This window comes from Mus caroli, unplaced genomic scaffold (genome assembly GCF_978045245.1).
Source record: "Mus caroli unplaced genomic scaffold, Mus_caroli_1 scaffold_5, whole genome shotgun sequence".
Lineage (NCBI taxonomy): Eukaryota > Metazoa > Chordata > Mammalia > Rodentia > Muridae > Mus > Mus caroli.
The window spans coordinates 75516961-75534537 of NW_028227260.1; the positions used below are offsets into that span (position 1 = coordinate 75516961).

A 17577-nucleotide genomic window follows, 5' to 3' on the forward strand; every position below is an offset into this window, starting at 1 on the left:
TACGTTAAAATACTGTAATTACCTTTGAGTTTAAAGTGGAAATTTGCATCATAAAAGCCAGACCTACTGTGTCAGGCTGTTCACACAGCATCACATTGCTGTCTCAGAAGCAGGCTGTAGGGGCCTATATGAACACAGGGATCCCCTACATGAGGGGCGGTGGCATAGGAATCCCCAGCTTTGGCCCCCACAGCCTGTCTTACATTGTTCTCTATTAAAGCAAGCTTTTGGGGGAGGAACAGTACAAAAAGGACTCTTTAAATGCTATATTTTGAAAATGCTATTTTCTATAGAGTTTAGTAATTGTAATAAAGTAAGCATAGGCAACGTGATCATTGGGCCTACAAAAACTAGATATTACCACAAAAAAAATAGACCTGGAGTGTGTCTCCGCTGTTCACTAAAAGCCTAGGTTCATTTTGAAAGAGAGGAGTGGGGTGGAGTTCTTTTATTGACTCCATCCTAAGAGAATGTATAGGTACCTCAACCCATATGATCAGATGCTGCCTGGAGCCTTCTGTACCCAGCATTTCCTTACACAAGACTTGCAGGCACTGTGGGACTTAATGGGTCTGGGAAAAGCTTTGTTACATAACTTAAAGTATTTGAAAATGTCATGACAAGTGCATGTTTTTTTCTCCTACCTGAAAATCACATTGACAACTTTTCTATTACCTGTAAAAAATAAAAAAGGCAAATTTACACATTTTTCTTATTAGTTACCTACAGAGTGTTTATGTTGTTTGTCAGCGAATATCAATTCAGGGCTTTGTTGGTTGGTATTAGGGCTGGAGGCAACCTCAACAGCATATAAAAACCTACAAATATGGCTGGAGGTTTTTCACATAAAAATGCCCATGCTGCCCTTGATTTGGTCTCAATGTTTTCAATTCTAGTCATAAGTAACTTCATTTTTTTTTTTACCTATGAGATACTCTAGAAATTATTTTTTATTGCCTTGACTTCCTTAGTTTATCTGTCCTTGGAAATAAAACCTTTTTACAACTAAATGAAGATCTTGATTGAAATATTAGTATTTTGTCTTTGGATATTCAACAACCACTTTGTCTCCACAACATGTTTTCTATGACATAGAGCTTATGTAGACAAGAAGCTCCTTCTGCCCATTAATAAATAGGTTTAATGACATTTATTAATGTCTAGTATCTAGCCTATTTTTACTTGTGATATTATTAATATATGTTCTCCTTTTGCCCCCATGGGCTTTAAGGTACTTATGAATTGGGAAATTTGAATCCTGATTCTCTGGTGACGACATTAGCTTCTCTTGGGTTTGTGACTTCTTTCTGGGTGTGTCAGCATATAAGCACCTGCTTCCCCATAACCTCTTTGTTCTTCTAGCCAATGTAGGTTATTCACTGTAGGTTAGCTTGTTCCCAGCACCTGGGAGGCAAAGGCAGGTGGATCTCTTAGGAGTTCAAGTCCAGCCTAGTCTACAAAGAGAGTTCCAGGACAGCCAGGGCTATGTAATAGACCTTGTCTCAAAAGAAAAAGAAAACCACTGTCCAATACAACCTGAATAGATCAGGGGAAATGTTCCCAAATAAAAGAGAATTTAATAGAAGTTGTAGTCTATGAGGAATGTGGGAAATAAGAATACTTATATATCAGGGAGAACAATAATGAGAAAGTTCTTTAATGTGTAGTACTATAACATATGTAAAATCACTTCCCATTTTATTAGTTGAAATTAAGTTCTCTTTTAGTTTGCTGTTCAAGGGATTCTTTAGTATAAAAGTGAATTTTAAACTTGTAAGAACCAAAGGGCAAATATATTGATGTAATTTGGACCAAGGCCAGAACACAGTAGATGTTACTATCAGACACCATGTGAAAAATGTCAGTTGTAGCACAGTTACATTGTGGTCAATGCAATCTAAGCATCATCTGTCAACAAGTGCCCTGTGACTGGTGTGTGAAGTGTTTGCTGTAGACTCTGCCTTCCTTGCAGTTCCTAGCAACGTTTCCTTCACTAAGATTGTCTTACCATTCACATTAGAAAGCCTATGTTTTAAAGGTTGTAGCTGGGTGGTGCTTTTAATTTTTGTTTGAAACTCAGCAATTTGACTTGGGAGAAACATGTACAAATTATTTGAAAGAGGTTTATTTATTTTTTTACAGTGAAAAGTAGCTCTGTCAAAGCTTTTTTTTCTTTCAAATGAAAGTTTACAGACCATTAGTCCATAATGTGAATTAACCCCATTTGGTATTTTCCCCTTTCCTTTAAAATGTTAAAGGATTGTTACTCACTTTGGTGAAGTGTTTACTGCATGCTCACGGTAACTACATAACATTTTTAAAAGTCTTATTTCTGTGGGACATTGGCATTATTGTTGTAACTGCTCCAGAATGTACACAGATGGCATAATGGGTCCAAGGGAGGTTTTAGAACATTGTAGCAATATATGAAGTAAAAATCCATTTCCAGGATGGCAGTATAAAATGGTCACATTTGACTGCCTCATCCTGTGGTGCCTTGGCCTGAATTCGAATAAATGAGCAGTTTGGGGAAACCAGAATCTATTCACATCTTTGCCCAGGTACTTGAATTATCTGCTTTTATAAATGCAGGGAAGAAAAAGGTCTCTTTTCCCTGCAGAACCTGTTTTTATTTATGGAGAAATAATAAACACAACATGTGTAGATTTTATTATGTGTTGAGTGCAAACTCTTATGTCAATGAAAGCAGAATAAATGGCTGATAATCTCTGCCCTGGACAACCTCAGAGTCTTTTGTGGAAAGGCAGATTCATCAGGTGGTAAATATGATATTATTACCACTAACCTGATCACCTTGCCTTAAGCAAAGAGAGGGAACACTAATTGCTCTTTCGGTTCAGGCTTTAGTCTATTTCTAGAAAGAAGTTTGTTATCTGGTACCGTTGTCTCTTCCTGATGTTTAGCCATTCTTATTTTATCATTTCATGGGTATAATACTACCTCAAGGCGGCCCCGTGAGGAAACAGCACTGGATTGATGAACAAATTGAATTAAAGAAATGTTTCCATCTTTTGCATTCCCCTGTGACCTTTTTGAGTAGTCTCAAGTGTTTTATTTTGCTTTCTCTTTCACTTAAGTTCATCGAGACAGGACTGCATCTTGTAGCCTAATCACTAAATATTTGATTAAAGAATTCCCAGAGGAAAATGAGGTCACACGAGTGATTTCAGGGATTTGGGAAAATTGTTCCTAGTAAATAGTACTGTTTATTACTGGGGAATGGCTTTAAGAAAGTAGAACGCTGTATTGTCTGCCTTGAGTCAGGTGTGCCATAAATTAAACTTATAAAACTTCCTTCATACTTTTACATATTGCTTATATAGATTCCACATGTTGCAAATAACTAAAGGCAAATGTCTGTCATTTGGCTGATACAAAGCATAAACTCAAAGAATATCAGGTCTTTGGACTGATGAGTGAGCCAAGCTGACTGCTTCTCACACTTGTTCAGGGCCCTAGTCTTTTCTTGCTATCAGCTGAGCAGTTTGCTCATAAAATGAGCACAGCTGTATTACTCTGAGAAAATGGTCTCCAAGGAAGGCAGTGATTAGTTCTAAAACATGACGGGGATTATAAAGGTACTCTCTTTCTTGAAACCAGAAGATAAGGATTTTACTGTAGGAATTATTTGCAATTTGGAGATGTCTAAGCATCTCGAGTCAGGTCGCCTTTCAGTATTAAGGATTTCTATTTCTTGGACTGCTAAAGTCAACATGCAGGAGAGGCTCATTATTGCTAGAAGTACTGAAAGAAAAGTAGCAAAGAACCCCTGGAGTCTTCTCTCAAGTTGACATCCTTAGAATTTCTTTGTTCAGTCCTTCAGGGCAGTAGAAATAAAGCTGTGTCACAGAGGGCCTGTCTGGTCCAGTTACTTTGCTCTTAAGCCCATGAGTTGAGTTGTTTCTCTGGAAACTTGAATTTTTATTGTATTTCATTCATTTATTATTTCATTCACATTCATGCAGAGCATACAAGTGGAGATCAGAGGACACCTTGCAGGAGTTAGTTCTCTCTTTCTAGCACATATGTTTTAGGAATTGACTTCAGGTTGTCAGTCGTGGCAGCAGTAAATCATCTCATCAGCCCCAAAAGAATTTTTAAGAAAGGCCTTCTCTCTGTTTTCTGGCTTTTTAAATTGTATTTTGTACAGAGTGTTTTGATCATATTTACCTGCCTCCCCCAACTCCTTCCAGCTCCCTCTCCCACCTCCCTTCCCCAGCTTCCCAACATTGTGTCCTTTTTTTTTTTTTTTTTTAAAGCCCTTCAAGTCCAGTTTGTACTGCTCATATATGTTTGTGGATGTGTGACCTTCCACTGGAGTGTGGTCAACTTACATACATACGCTCCTTGGCTAGGGTTGAGAATTGATACCCACCTTCCTCCATGCTGGAATTTGGTTTGATTTGAACTTGTACAGGTCCTGTGTGTCCAGGTGCTGTCAGAATCACTGAGTTCATATGGATAACTGCTCTACTGGGAGAGCCTGTTTACTTGTAGTCATTTATAGATCACCTCTGGCTTGTTTCCCCAGAAATTTTAGTTTTAATAACTAATACCAAGGAAAGTATACCTGTAAAGTATGTAGAAAAGTAAAAATCTGTCTCAGTATTTTTCTTAGAATTATCTAACAATTGTGGAAATGGTTTTCTACATAAAACGGATTTTAAGCAGATAATGTTAAACTCAGGTTTTCTTTCTTTGTATTTTTTTTTACATACAACTAATGCTTTGAGTTGTGTTCTTTTAAGTGTTTTATTGTGTAGTTTAAGGGAATTTTTATGATAGTAGTTCATAAGCTAGCAGTTCACAACATGTCTAAGAAGCAAATGTAGAAATATGGAAAGAATTTTGAAGCCAGGTATCCTGGTTTGCTTTTCTTGTGCTGTAACTAAACACCATGACAAAAAGCAACTTGGGGAGGAAAGGGTTTAATGTCAGCTTTCTCTTTTGGTGTCACAATTCATTATTGAGGAACCATGGAGGGACGTTGCTTCTGGCTTGCTGGCTGACTTATATACATCCCAGGCTCTCCTGCTTACAGAGTCTGCTGCTCAACTCAATTATTAATCAAGACAAACCACTGCAGATATGGCTATAGGCCAGTCTGATAGAAACAGTTCTTCAGTTAAGGTTTCCCCTTCCTAAGTGACTCTAGGTTATGTCACATTGAAGGTAGAAACGAACTAGTCCACCAGGCTGCCTAAGGAGGTTAACTACAACCACGAAAACACATGGAATAAATAATCTCATACCATCAAAATCAAAAGAAATGCACATGCATAACAACAACAACAACAAAATAGAAAAGTGAATGGTTGCTGCAGTTGTTAGATAGTACACAAGTTTACTCTTAAGTGTCAAGAGGAAACAATTTGTAATGTTAAAGTGCAAAACAAGTTTTAATGATTTGCAAGATGGGAAAACTAGTAAGGAACACTAAAATATTCTTATAATCATTATCTTGGTTGATTGTTTTTATTTTCTATTTTTAAATTATGGACCGTTTCATACATATCTAATGTATTTTAATCCTATTTCCCTTCCCATTCATTCCTCTTGGCCCCCTCCTGCTCAGCCTCTTCCAACTAAGATCCCCTTCTACTCTGCATACCTTCATGCACGCATCACACTGAATTTAAATAGGGTTGCTGCATCAGCATGGGCAGATTGCCAATGACTGGCCTGCTGAAGAAATTCTCTTTCCCCATTGCATCACAACCATTAACTGAGTCCCTCCTCCATCCATAACAGAAGTTGACAGGTCCAATGCTGTGAAGGTAACTACAGCTCTTTAAGTGCAAGGCCCATGTCGTGGCATGGACCTTTTTACTTTTCTGTAATTTTCAAGTTATAGACAGCTTTTACAATAAGAAAAATTCAAAACGCTACAATTTCACAAAGACTTTTACTCATCTTGCAATGGTTGCTCTAACAATTCGCAATTTGAGGAGTGAAAACAACATAAATAAATGAAAACCAACTGTTTTTCCTTGCATTTTCCCAAGTGTGATCAGCGTACTAGCAGTATTGGCATCACCTGGGAGGTTGTTAGAAATGCAAACTTTCAGGCCTCCCAGACCTGCTTCAGCAACACCTGCATTTTAACAAGATCCACAGGTAATTCTTAGACATGCTAAGGTTTGTAAAGCACGGATCTAAGACATATTTCCTCCTAATAACTAAAGCCTACTTCCATTTTACCCATTCATTGCTTAAGACCATCCTTGTACTTAAACTCTGAAATGACAAATATACCAACTCCAGGAGCTCTGCTCAAGTTTTAAAATGGACTTCCTATCCCAGCCTGGACTTTGAAATATATTCTGTACTTACGATGAAAATGTAGTAGCTTGATGAGGGGTGGGGGTGTGACAAAAGCAAGAAAGCATGAGCTCTATCTGTTTTGCTTCTTCATAGCTAGAAAGAACGGGGGAGAAGTAAATTGGGATTTTCAAAATAGCTTTCAATCTCTCAGGATTATGAGAGAGAGAGAGAGAGAATATAGGTCCACGCCCATTTCTTGTGAGGGCCACTCGATGTGCTCCCAGACTGAAGTTTCACTGTCCATCTTCTGGACCTCATTACAGTGTTGACTTAGCACACTTGTAAAGATTTTAAGTAGATTTAAAAAAAAAGTGAAATGACTTTTTTTAAGTGGGCTACTAAAAAATGTTTGCTTGAAATTTACTTTGCTCTGGCAGCTGATTTTTATGGTCTGTTTTTTGCTCACTACAGCAGTGACAAAGCATATAGTCACGCTGCTTTGTTGCTCTGGGTACTGCCTGTTTTGTTTTTAACTAACAGTGTAGCCAAAGGGAAAGTACATTTTCCAGGAAAATTGTCACCTTAATTGCTTTGCCCTTAGCTAGGAGTGTCTTGGTTTTGTATATTTTCTCTCATTCTTTTTAGTATAACTAAGGTAGTATGTGAAAGTTGCCATACATTTGGGCAGCAAACTTCCAGATTCTAATTGTGTGTCTTTTCTTTAAGCCCATTTCTGTAAATACGCACTCAGCCTTTGCATTTTTATGTACTCAGGGACCCAGAGGCATGCTATGATGACAGACATGTGACTCGTTTTATAAAATCATTTTCCTATTACTGTCTTTTCAATAAGCAGCTTCCGTCCCCTTTAATAGTGCCAGGCACAGCAGCACAAACAAGGGTGCCAGGGTTGCAGTGACTAGGTGAGAAAGCAGTGGTTGGTGGTCTCCATTTGCAAAACATACTGTGATGCTGTTTTTCTTTATAGTGGTTAAGAATGAGAAGGGCCTGTTAAGATTTTCCATCATGTACTTTTAAGACACACTTCTATCACCAATGAGAGAAAAAAATATTAAACAATTTTCAAGCAGTTAGATCATAATGTAAGCTAATCACTTTATTTTGAAGAAAAGTATTTTTAAACAGTTGAGTTGGTGAATTTACTTCTAAAATGTATTGTGCTTACACAGTAGATGGTTTTATTTCCATGATGTTTTTTACTACATAATTATACATCTTAATTACGTAATTACTATCATAATTATTATGTAATTGCATGTACTTCCACTAATTACAAAATCAGGAAGTGTAATTATCTAGTAAAAACTTTATGAAATTTCATGCACTAAAAATTACTTAAAAGGCTATTCCAATGGTCTAATGGAAGGCTTTCCATACTTGGTCTTAGTCATGGTATTAGGACTTGAACTCGTAGGCCAGAGCAAGGACAGCCACAGACAATAAAGTGAGTATTGCAGTATGGGTCCCTTTTGAGTTGACACTAAGGTGCATTTCACGTCTTTTGATTTCAGGGTTATGGTATCTTAAACAGAGTACCTGTTTAAGATAGAGTCACAAAATCTCAATGTTAAGGAAAATTCTTAATTGACCAATAGAATGAGTAATCAAGGCATTAGGTTACACAATTGCCAGGCCATCAGTAACAACAGCTCTTATTTCACTACTTCTACCTTTAAAAGAAGTAATAGTAACAGGAAGTATTCTGCTTCTTTCATTTAGAGATAATTTTATCCAGTTTATGTTTATACTTTCTGAGGTTTAAGAAAACATATCAGAAAAGCATATCCTTTTTTCTACTACCTGATGTCAAGCAGCTTTTTAGACATAAACATAAATGCACAAACATGTAACATCAGACCCTAAATAAAGACAGAAGGTTTAATTCAATAAAGCTATGATGCCTTTACCATTCAAAACGACATACAAATTGCACAGTGAAACAATAGTCATGACAGCAAATTAGATATGACATCTAAATTACACTACAGAGAGAAATCCCAGAACCATTTTGGTCTGTAGGAGTCTATTTTAGCCCAGGTTTAAAACCCATCCTAGAGACTGCTTTATTGTCTAAGTTGGACAGTGTTGTAGAAGAGTAATTGGAGGTTGGTTGAATTAATTGCACTTTAATTAGGAGGAAAAGGCTTATAATACTTATGGTAGAGAAGAGAGTAGATCCATTAAGCATCATGGTAGCATGTACTGTAAGTTTCAGAAATGCATATTAATTGCTTCTTGGCTTTTGGGTGAAAAATAGGTGATATTAAGCTATTGATATTTTTGTAACATATATTATCTGTTGTTATCTAAATAAAGCATTTGGGAGTTAGATATTGTTACACAAATTTTCTTTCCCCAGATTAGTGGTTTTTTTTCTCTAAATGTGCATTGAGAAAAACACTGAAAATCTATCACAGTTAATTCTTTTAGCAATACAACCTTAAATAGTAAAAGTCTCATCTCTGTAGTCACATGGCATTCCATTTTTCTCTTGGAGCTTTCCAAAGAAGACTTTTCTTTGTAGTTTTATCCATTATTGACTTTGTTTGCTGGTTTGCGGATTTTTGTCTTTTAGAGACGGGTTTTTTTAGCTGACTTTGTGACTTCTCATACCAGTTTAAAAGTTTTAATAGATATGACTTTTTAGATGAACAACACATGCTTTGAGCAAATTAGAGAATTTATGGTCTTTCAGAAATGTTTTCTGTTCTCAGCAATGTTTGGGATTTATACAGGTTTAATCTGATTCACATGTCTGTCTCTATGCATTAGATAATAACTTTTTAAATGACCTGTTCTTTCCTTCACTTACCCTTTCTCCTGACACCTGATCACCACCTGAGTTTCCCTCCCCATCCCCTTCCCACCCAGTTCCCTCCATCCATCCACCTCCGATGTCTATTTTACACACCTTCTAAGTGAGATTCAAACATCCTCCCTTGGTCCCTCCCTGTTACTTAGCTTCTTTGGGTCTGTGAATTAGAACATTGTCCTGTACTTTATAACTAATATCTACTTATAAGTGAGTATAAGACCATGCATGTCTTTCTAGGTCTCGGTTACCTCACTCAGGATGATATTTTCTAGTTCCATCCATTTGTCTGCAAATTCATGATATCTTTGTTTTTAATAGCTGAGTAGTACTCCATTGGATAAATGAATCACATTTTTGTTTTTTATCAATTCTTCAGTTGGGGAATTGAATTTTTTCAATGGAAAAAGGTCGTTTCCAATTTCTGGCTATTATGATTTAGGCTGCAATGAACGTAGTTGAACAACTGTCCTTGTGGTGTGGTGGAGAATCGTTTGGGTATATGCCCAGGAGCAGCTTAGCTGGGTCTTTAGGTAGAACTATTCACAATTTTCTGAGAAACTGAAAAATTGATTTCCAAAGTGATTGTACAAGTTTGCATCCCCATCAGCAATGGAGGAGTGTTCCCCTTGCTCTATAACCTCACCAACATGTGCTGTCCCTTGAGTTTTTGATCTTAGACATTCTGACTGGTGTAAAATGTAATCTCAAAGTCATTTTGATTTGCATTTCCCTAATGACTAAGAATGTTGGACATATGTATAAGCATTTTTAAGCCTTTTTAGAGTCATGTGTTAATAATTCTTTGTTTATATGTAGCAGAGGATGGCCTAGTTGGCCATCAATGGGAGGAGAGGACCTTGGTCTTGCCCCATTGCCCCAAGATCATATGCCCCAGTACTGGGGAATGCCAGGGCCAGGAAGCAGGAGTGGGTGAGTTGGGGTGCAGGGCAGGGGGAGGGTATAGAGGACTTTCGGGACAGCATTTGAAATGTAAATGAAGAAAATAGCTAATAAAAAAAAAAGAAAAAAAGAGTTCTTTGTTTAGCTCTGTACCCCATTTTTAAATTGGGTTATTTGGTTTGTTGGTGGTCAATTTCTTGAGTTCTTTATATATTTTGGATTGGTGAAGATCCTTTCCCAATATGTAAGCTGTCATTTTGTCCTATTGATGGTGTCCTTTGCCTTATAGAAGCTTTTCAGTTTCATGAGAGGTCTTAGAGCCTGATCCATTGGTGTTCTGTTCAGGAAGTTGTCTTCTGTGTCAGTGTATTCAAGGCAGGTGCCCACTTTCTGTTCTTTCAGAAGACTTGAATTAATGTTTATTGCATTCTTCCAGGTCTAGCCCCAAGAGCCTTAGTGCCTTCCTTTGAAGCTTAAGGTTAACCCAACTGTATTCAAAAAATGGTAGTGTTACTGGCTAATTTTAGACATTGATGATATACTTTTGTTTTAAGAAATGATAGCAAAACAAAACACACAAGTAAGATCACAATGCCAGATCTTTGTAGAAGTCTGTTTTTCTATTCTGTATGCCCTGAACTTTGTCCTAATCAACAAAATTGTCTAATATATGCCCTATGTGGTATCTAAAGAACATAGGTATAAACAAGACCTGGTTCCTCTTTCTAGAAGTAAATCTGCTTGTGACCACTTGCTTATTCATGCACTTTGCCCTCTATCTGCTGGCTTTTATAGGAGATAGTGGTAGTATTTGCTTTACTTTGTGATGCTAAGGGTGGAGCCCAGGCCTTGGTACATGCTAGGCCAGTTCTCTACCATTGAGCTACCTCTCCAGCCCTTTGGACTTTACTATTTATGGAGAACATTTACATCTGTTGGTATATGGATAATTGGTATTTTTCAGATGAGAAAACCACCTCAAAGAGACAAGACAGCCTCTTAGTTGGCAAAGCTTGAGAGTTTTAAAGTCACTGTCTCTTCTTCATTCTTTGCCATAGCTTTCCTGTTTTTAATCTATCTGCTAGAAAAATGTCACCTTGACATCAATGATTCTTTTTTTCTTAAGATTTATTTATCATTATCTCTAAGTACATTGTAGCTGTCTTCAGACACAACAGAAAAGGGCGCCAGATCTCATTACGGATGGTTGTGAGCCACCGTGTGGTTGCTGGGATTTGAACTCAGGAACTTCGGAAGAACAGTCAGTGCTCTTAACTGCTGAGCCATCTCTCCAGCCCCAGCACCAATGATTCTAATAGCAGAAAGTAATCCTAAAGTGTCTTAGTTTCTAACCATATGCCTCAGAGGAGGTTTCCAGGTAGAAATGGAATCTGAATTGGGCCTCTCAGAGTAGGTGAGGTTTTAATAAGCACAGATGTAGTGGTTTACCTTGAGACTATGGTTTATCTGTTTTTCGTTACTTATCTAGCTTGTATAAATCAACGAACCTCCCTTGACAAATGCTTGGTGATTTTAATGCATCTCTGAATTGCAAGGTTAGCCTAAAAGGGCTTATTAAAGGAGTCAATCTATGTGCAGTTTTAAGCCCAAGATTGAACACTAGAAGGGCAATCTCTCTTCACTCCCCACTGTAACCATTGGTGGTACTTCCAAAGAAATTGATCCATCCTTCAGGATATATCTGTCAAAAGTATATCAAAATGTTTTTCCATCTTAAATAATTTAACTCAGAATATAATAATGTAAGTATTTTGACATGAAAATGTTACATACTGTGATATATCCACTTAACTTAAAACAGATGTCTTTAACTTTAAAAGAAAGAACTATGGTAAAACAAAACATCAAAGAGGAATTAAGAAGGATAGATGGCCACTTAATGATACATGCCTGTAAACTGCACACTATGCAAAGATGGCAAGATACAGGCTAGCCTCAACTACTATGGATACACTGTCTCAAAAAAAACTCAATAAAAGTGATGAATGACAGTTCTAGTTTGATTTAGTTGAAAGTTAAACCCTATTGGCATTATGACTATAGACTATAAAAATGTTTTCTTTAAAGTACGATTGATGAAAATAGCATGATAAAAGCCTTAGTATAAGAAAAACCTGTTTTTGAAATCAGTATTTGCTGATGAACTGATTCCTATATTTTATTGGTCTTTATATATTGTCTTGCCAAATGAAGTCAGTGCTGAAGAGTCAATTAAATTCAAAATAAAAGAAAGGGTCAGAGCCCGTGTCTATATTCATGAAATTATTCACAGGAGCATAGTCTGGTCTCAGTTAGTGAAAGCTTTATCACTTTCAACAAATGTGCCACGGTACATTTATTAGTATGCTACAAAGAAATTTTTGAAATAATTAAGACTAAACTACACTTGTCAAAATAAATGAATGAAATACAATTTTGAATCATCTTTCTTCACTTATTGCTCATTTGCATAATTCACTAACTTACACAGGAGTCTTTCAGTCATTGGTGTGAATTAGCAAGGTTCTGCTGTTTTTTGTTGTATGGGCAGGAATTATGCTGTCATAATTAGCTATTCCAGACATGGACTAACGGGAAATACCAAAGGGCACAGCACAATCTGAAAAGGCAAGGCAGGGAATCTAAAGAGAAGAGACAATCAAAGACACCCAACAAATTCAAGCTGGTAGACTACAGGGAATTCTGAATGAAGGCTCTTAATTTATTTGGAGAATAAGAAATCAGTAGTATGAGAGAAATCTCAACCAGATTAGCTAACTAAGCCTACTTAACAAAATATCTCTGTGGTGTATGGTGCACCAGGCTAACCACTTCTGTTTGTTAATCACCTCAACAAATAGCCTGCAAATCTTGTCATGGATATATAGTGACTTTCCATTGAGGTTTTTACTCTTTGATGGAGTACATTTATACCAGTGAGATCTGTAGGTGCAGATTGCTTTCCGTATATGTGAGGCTCACTCCTTTCACAGCCCACTTGCTCCACTCTTTTATAGAAATTTTGATATTTTTGTACTGCTCCCAAAGGAATGATGGGAATTGAATTCCTAAACACCACTACATCTAATAAATCCCTTCTCTCCAGCTCTATGAAACCTGTATGTTCTGCTCTTTAAAAAAACAAAAACAAAACAAGCTATTGGCAGCAGCCTTTAGCTCTAGTCTACCCTCCCATCCCCCTTAATCAACCTGAAATATCTCTTTAGATTTGCCTTTCTTGCCTTATTCTGAAAAAATATAATTTTTCATTGCAATAGCATGTCACTGTAAGTTAATAGAACATGTTGGAAATTCTTGGAAGTATTGGTCCTCAAGATGTTTTTTTTTTTTTTTTTTTTTTTTTTGGTTTTTCGAGACAGGGTTTCTCTGTGTAGCCCTGGCTGTCCTGGCACTCACTTTGTAGACCAGGCTGGCCTCGAACTCAGAAATCCGCCTGCCTCTGCCTCCCGAGTGCTGGGATTAAAGGCGTGCGCCACCATGCCCGGCTTAAGATGTTATTTTTAGTTTGGTTCCAAAATGGTTTAGTATTTCCATAGAGGAACAGAGAACTGAAAAGGACAATTGAAGGGTTAGCTGGGAAAGCCTAACTCCATCCCATTACTGAAGTAGAGAAACAGATAACACTTGCCCCTTTGCCTTGGCTTTAAGGAATCATAGAGACACTCAACCATTGTGTTCAGTTGTAAGAAACAGCTTCAGGTACACTGTGGATGCTCTGTCAAGTCTCCCACCCAATATTCAATATTCGCTGAGTACTATAATGACTGGTCTGGCCTTCTCAGAGACAGTATAGGATAATTGAGTTGTGGAGCCAGCCCTTAGCATATGTTTTTGCTTTCTATCCCTTCCTATACAATAAACCTTAGAATCTATAACTTCGTGCCTGTGTTATCTCACCTATAAAGCAGTAATGTGAATGGCAGATCCATTTAGGATTAATCAGATTAATATGAACTTGGGAAATCTTCAAAATATTTAATATATTAAAGGGGAACATATTCAAAATGCCAAGAACAGTGCTTGGCGCATGCTAAGTGTGCCACAAATGTCAGTTTATTTTGTCTAAATAATGATTGCCCTAACCACTATTACAGTATATATTATTGTACTTACTGTAATTTTCTGGATTCTACAGCCTATTCTTGGCTATATTTTGTCCAGTTTAATATCACCAGCACCTCATATAACATTAGATACAGGAGAAAATATTTCCCTCAAATTTATCAATTGGTAACAGTATGAAAGAGGCACGGTCCCTGCTGTCAAGGAGCTTGAAATCTATCTTGATGATTTGTTTTCAGGTTTATCAAAATGACATTTGAAAACACCAATATAGTATTATAAGTTTAAGTCTCCATTGCCTTACTTAATGGATGAAATTGAAACCTAAATAATCCACAAACATTCCAGTTCTCTCTAGATGTGTTCCTTTGGCATGTTTTGCACTAGTATAAATAAATAGTGAAAATAAGTTGACTTTGTAGGAAGAGTAAAGAATAGTGGTAAGTGGTAAAGTCAGCCAAACCAAATTCTAACTCCTGTACTGTAGTCAGCAGAATGTTTAACTAGCTTAACTGAGTTTTGCACTTTTAGAATTGACGGACCCAAACAGTTGTATATTTAGAATGTTCCACAGGGGATTTCAATGCACACTTGGTCTTTATAATTTCTGAGTTAGTGAGACTCTTCAAACTTTAATATTGCTTCTTGTCAAATATGCATTAAGTCTAACTTGGATATAGAAAAGAAGACTAGGTGGCATCTAGAAAACAATTGAAATAGAAAGGAAAAAGGAAAATAAAGTGAAACAAGTTATTTCCTAGATAAAGAGAGCATTTTGGTACAAGGTAATGTCGCATCAGAGATAAAGTGAAGGAAAAAATGGGCTGGGGAAAAGTAAGCAAGAAGAAAGAAGTGCATTCTGGTAATGAACAAACTGAAGATGAAATAAATGCATTTCTACAAAATTGCCTATAAAACACATGTTATTTTCCCTCATTAGCTTATGTCATAAAAGGAGGTAATGGCTTCCAGGGAACATGGGAAATCCTTGAGAAGACTTGGGAAGAGCAAGTCTTAGGGACAGACCTTCTCTTACTCTCCCTTTCCCATGTGAACCTTAGGAAAACATATACAGATGACATTGTAGGTTTGTAAACAGCAGCATTAGTAGGCTTGGGCTGGGGAGAAAATAGTAAGCTGATAACTGGAGAGTAACCTGCAAGACATACTCAAATACAATAATCATTTCACAATATAATGGCAGGAGACTAAACAACCTAGAAAATCTATTCCTGGTTTGCTGTTGACTTACTTTGTGGCATGAGCAAACCATTATTACTCTTTGATTTGTCTTATTTGTTCAAAAGAAGAAAAATAAGTGTTTAAAGGCACTCTGAAATGCTTTGGAAGGAGGTCCATAAGTGCAAAGCAGGTGGTGGTGGTGGTGGTGATGGTGATGGTAGCGGTGTTGTTCTGGTATGATTTTGGTTTTCTCATGTGGGTCACAGATGTTTCGATTCTTCTTATTGATGTATTATAAAACACTTCATCTATTCTCTTTCAAAGCATTGATAATAGTTTCGTTCATCTTTTTTTCAACCCCAATTGTACCATGTGTCCAAAATAGATCTCATTAATAAAATATAATTGCCAAATTAAATCTGTCCTATTACTTTCTATTGTTTTTTCCCTCCTTTAAAAATGAAGTTACCAACAACTACTAAATCAGACCTTGATTACTGCCAATCTTCTCTTGAAAGTAACAGTGCTTGTTTTGAGTAGTTGGAACTGTAAGTGGCATTCAGCACACAGTGGGGTTGTAAAGCGATTATGAAGTTTACCAAGTTAGTGATAAATGAGCACAATAAACCAGCTATTTGTATGAGAAATAATATTTGAGTTATCAACTGAATAAAAAGGCCACAAATGCTGGTTCCTTGGGGTGGGCATATGATAAAAATAAAATAGTTAAATACACTTGGAACTAAAAGGTGTGTATGTTCCCATATATGGTATAGAAACCTTTTTAAATTTAATGGGCTTTGAATTATGGAGAGAATTAAAAGATTTGCTTTGCTTTCTGACAGCTTTTCCAATTTACAAAATAACCCCACATTTCTTAACTCATTCATTCTCATTCAACTCATAACTCATTCAAACTAGAGACTTTGCTTTTATATAAAATACTGTATTGTCTTCCAGTTTTCCAGTTATTTTCCAATGGAATAACAAGGGGGGGTGATTTTAAATTTTATTTTGTTTTGAGACTGGGTCTCTATGTTGCCCTGGATTGCCTAGAATTCATTTATAGAATTTGTGGCAGTCATTCTGCCTCCCAGTTGCTAGAATTACAAAAGTATGCTTGGCATAAAGATTTTTTAATTACATTAAAACCTGAGCATAGAAATCATACAATATGTTTTTCTTGGTTTCTTTTCCTTTGCAAATGTTAACATTTTAATAATATTGTGAGCTTCCTTTCTATTTCCTTACTATTTCAATGAGGAATAGATTACATGCAGTTATTTTTTAAAGTATCTGAGGTCATGTGACATTAAAGAAGGGAGTATAATTACTATCAGGTCTTTGAAAACACCGGTCATACACTTAGTGTCAGCAACCGACACCTATAACATTCTAAGTGTGTTTAGTTAAGTGGAAAATGACTCTAGAGCCAAGTTTTGTGCCAGTGAGACAGCTCAGCAGGTAGAATCCCTTGTGTGCAGATCTGACAAGCTGAATTTGATCCCTAGATCTCACAGAGTGACAGGGGGAAACTGATTGAGAGTTGTCCTCTAACCTCCACATGTGCACCATGGCATTCAGATGTGCCCCCCCACACACACACACCCACATACACTTGAATGAAGGGATGAACAAAGAAGTAACATTGTTTAAAGCCAAGTTTCTTCCAAAAAAATCAGTGTCTGGCCCAGCTAGGCCAACACTCCTGAGTGCAGCACAGTTGGCAGGAGCCGAGTAGCAACTAAGCAGTTACCTAGAATGCAGGGTTTTCAATCTGTTGTGGCTCCTATAAAGCCCGCTCTACTCATTCTTGTTACTGGTATGTTTTAAAAACATCTGCAAGTGTGCTTTTATTTTTCTGAAAAGGAAGGAATGAGAAGAAAATGAAACCATAAAACTTGGATTTGAAGTAGTGAAAAAGTCAGGCCAGTATTAAAAATGCAGCAACTTATCTGAGTCATAAAGATCCTTATTATGTAAGCATTTTTCTCAGACTTTACAAACCAAATCACGTAGAAAGATAACAATAGGCAAACCTTTTAAAAGCATTGTGCAATCTTCAGAGAGTTTGCACCTCTCCTTCATTCTCTAATTCTGTATAACTGTATGAGTGTAAGATAAGCACTATATAGTGATTTATCTCATTGAGAAAACAGCACTATTGAAGCTTATTCATTTGTCCAAATGAGCAGTTTCTCTAGATGTACAACTACGAAACACTGGCCCATAGGTGTGACTTGTCTTCATTCTATTTGTTGTGAGTGGCAGAGTCCAATCCCAGTTTCTAC

At 36.8% G+C, this 17577-nt stretch overlaps 1 protein-coding gene across 2 annotated transcripts in view; it reads left to right on the plus strand.

The window, feature by feature from the left end:
- Pola1 (DNA polymerase alpha 1, catalytic subunit) overlaps positions 1-17577 on the plus strand; it is a 324394-nt gene that overhangs the window by 252951 nt on the left and 53866 nt on the right. The gene's annotated exons all lie outside the window — the stretch shown is intronic.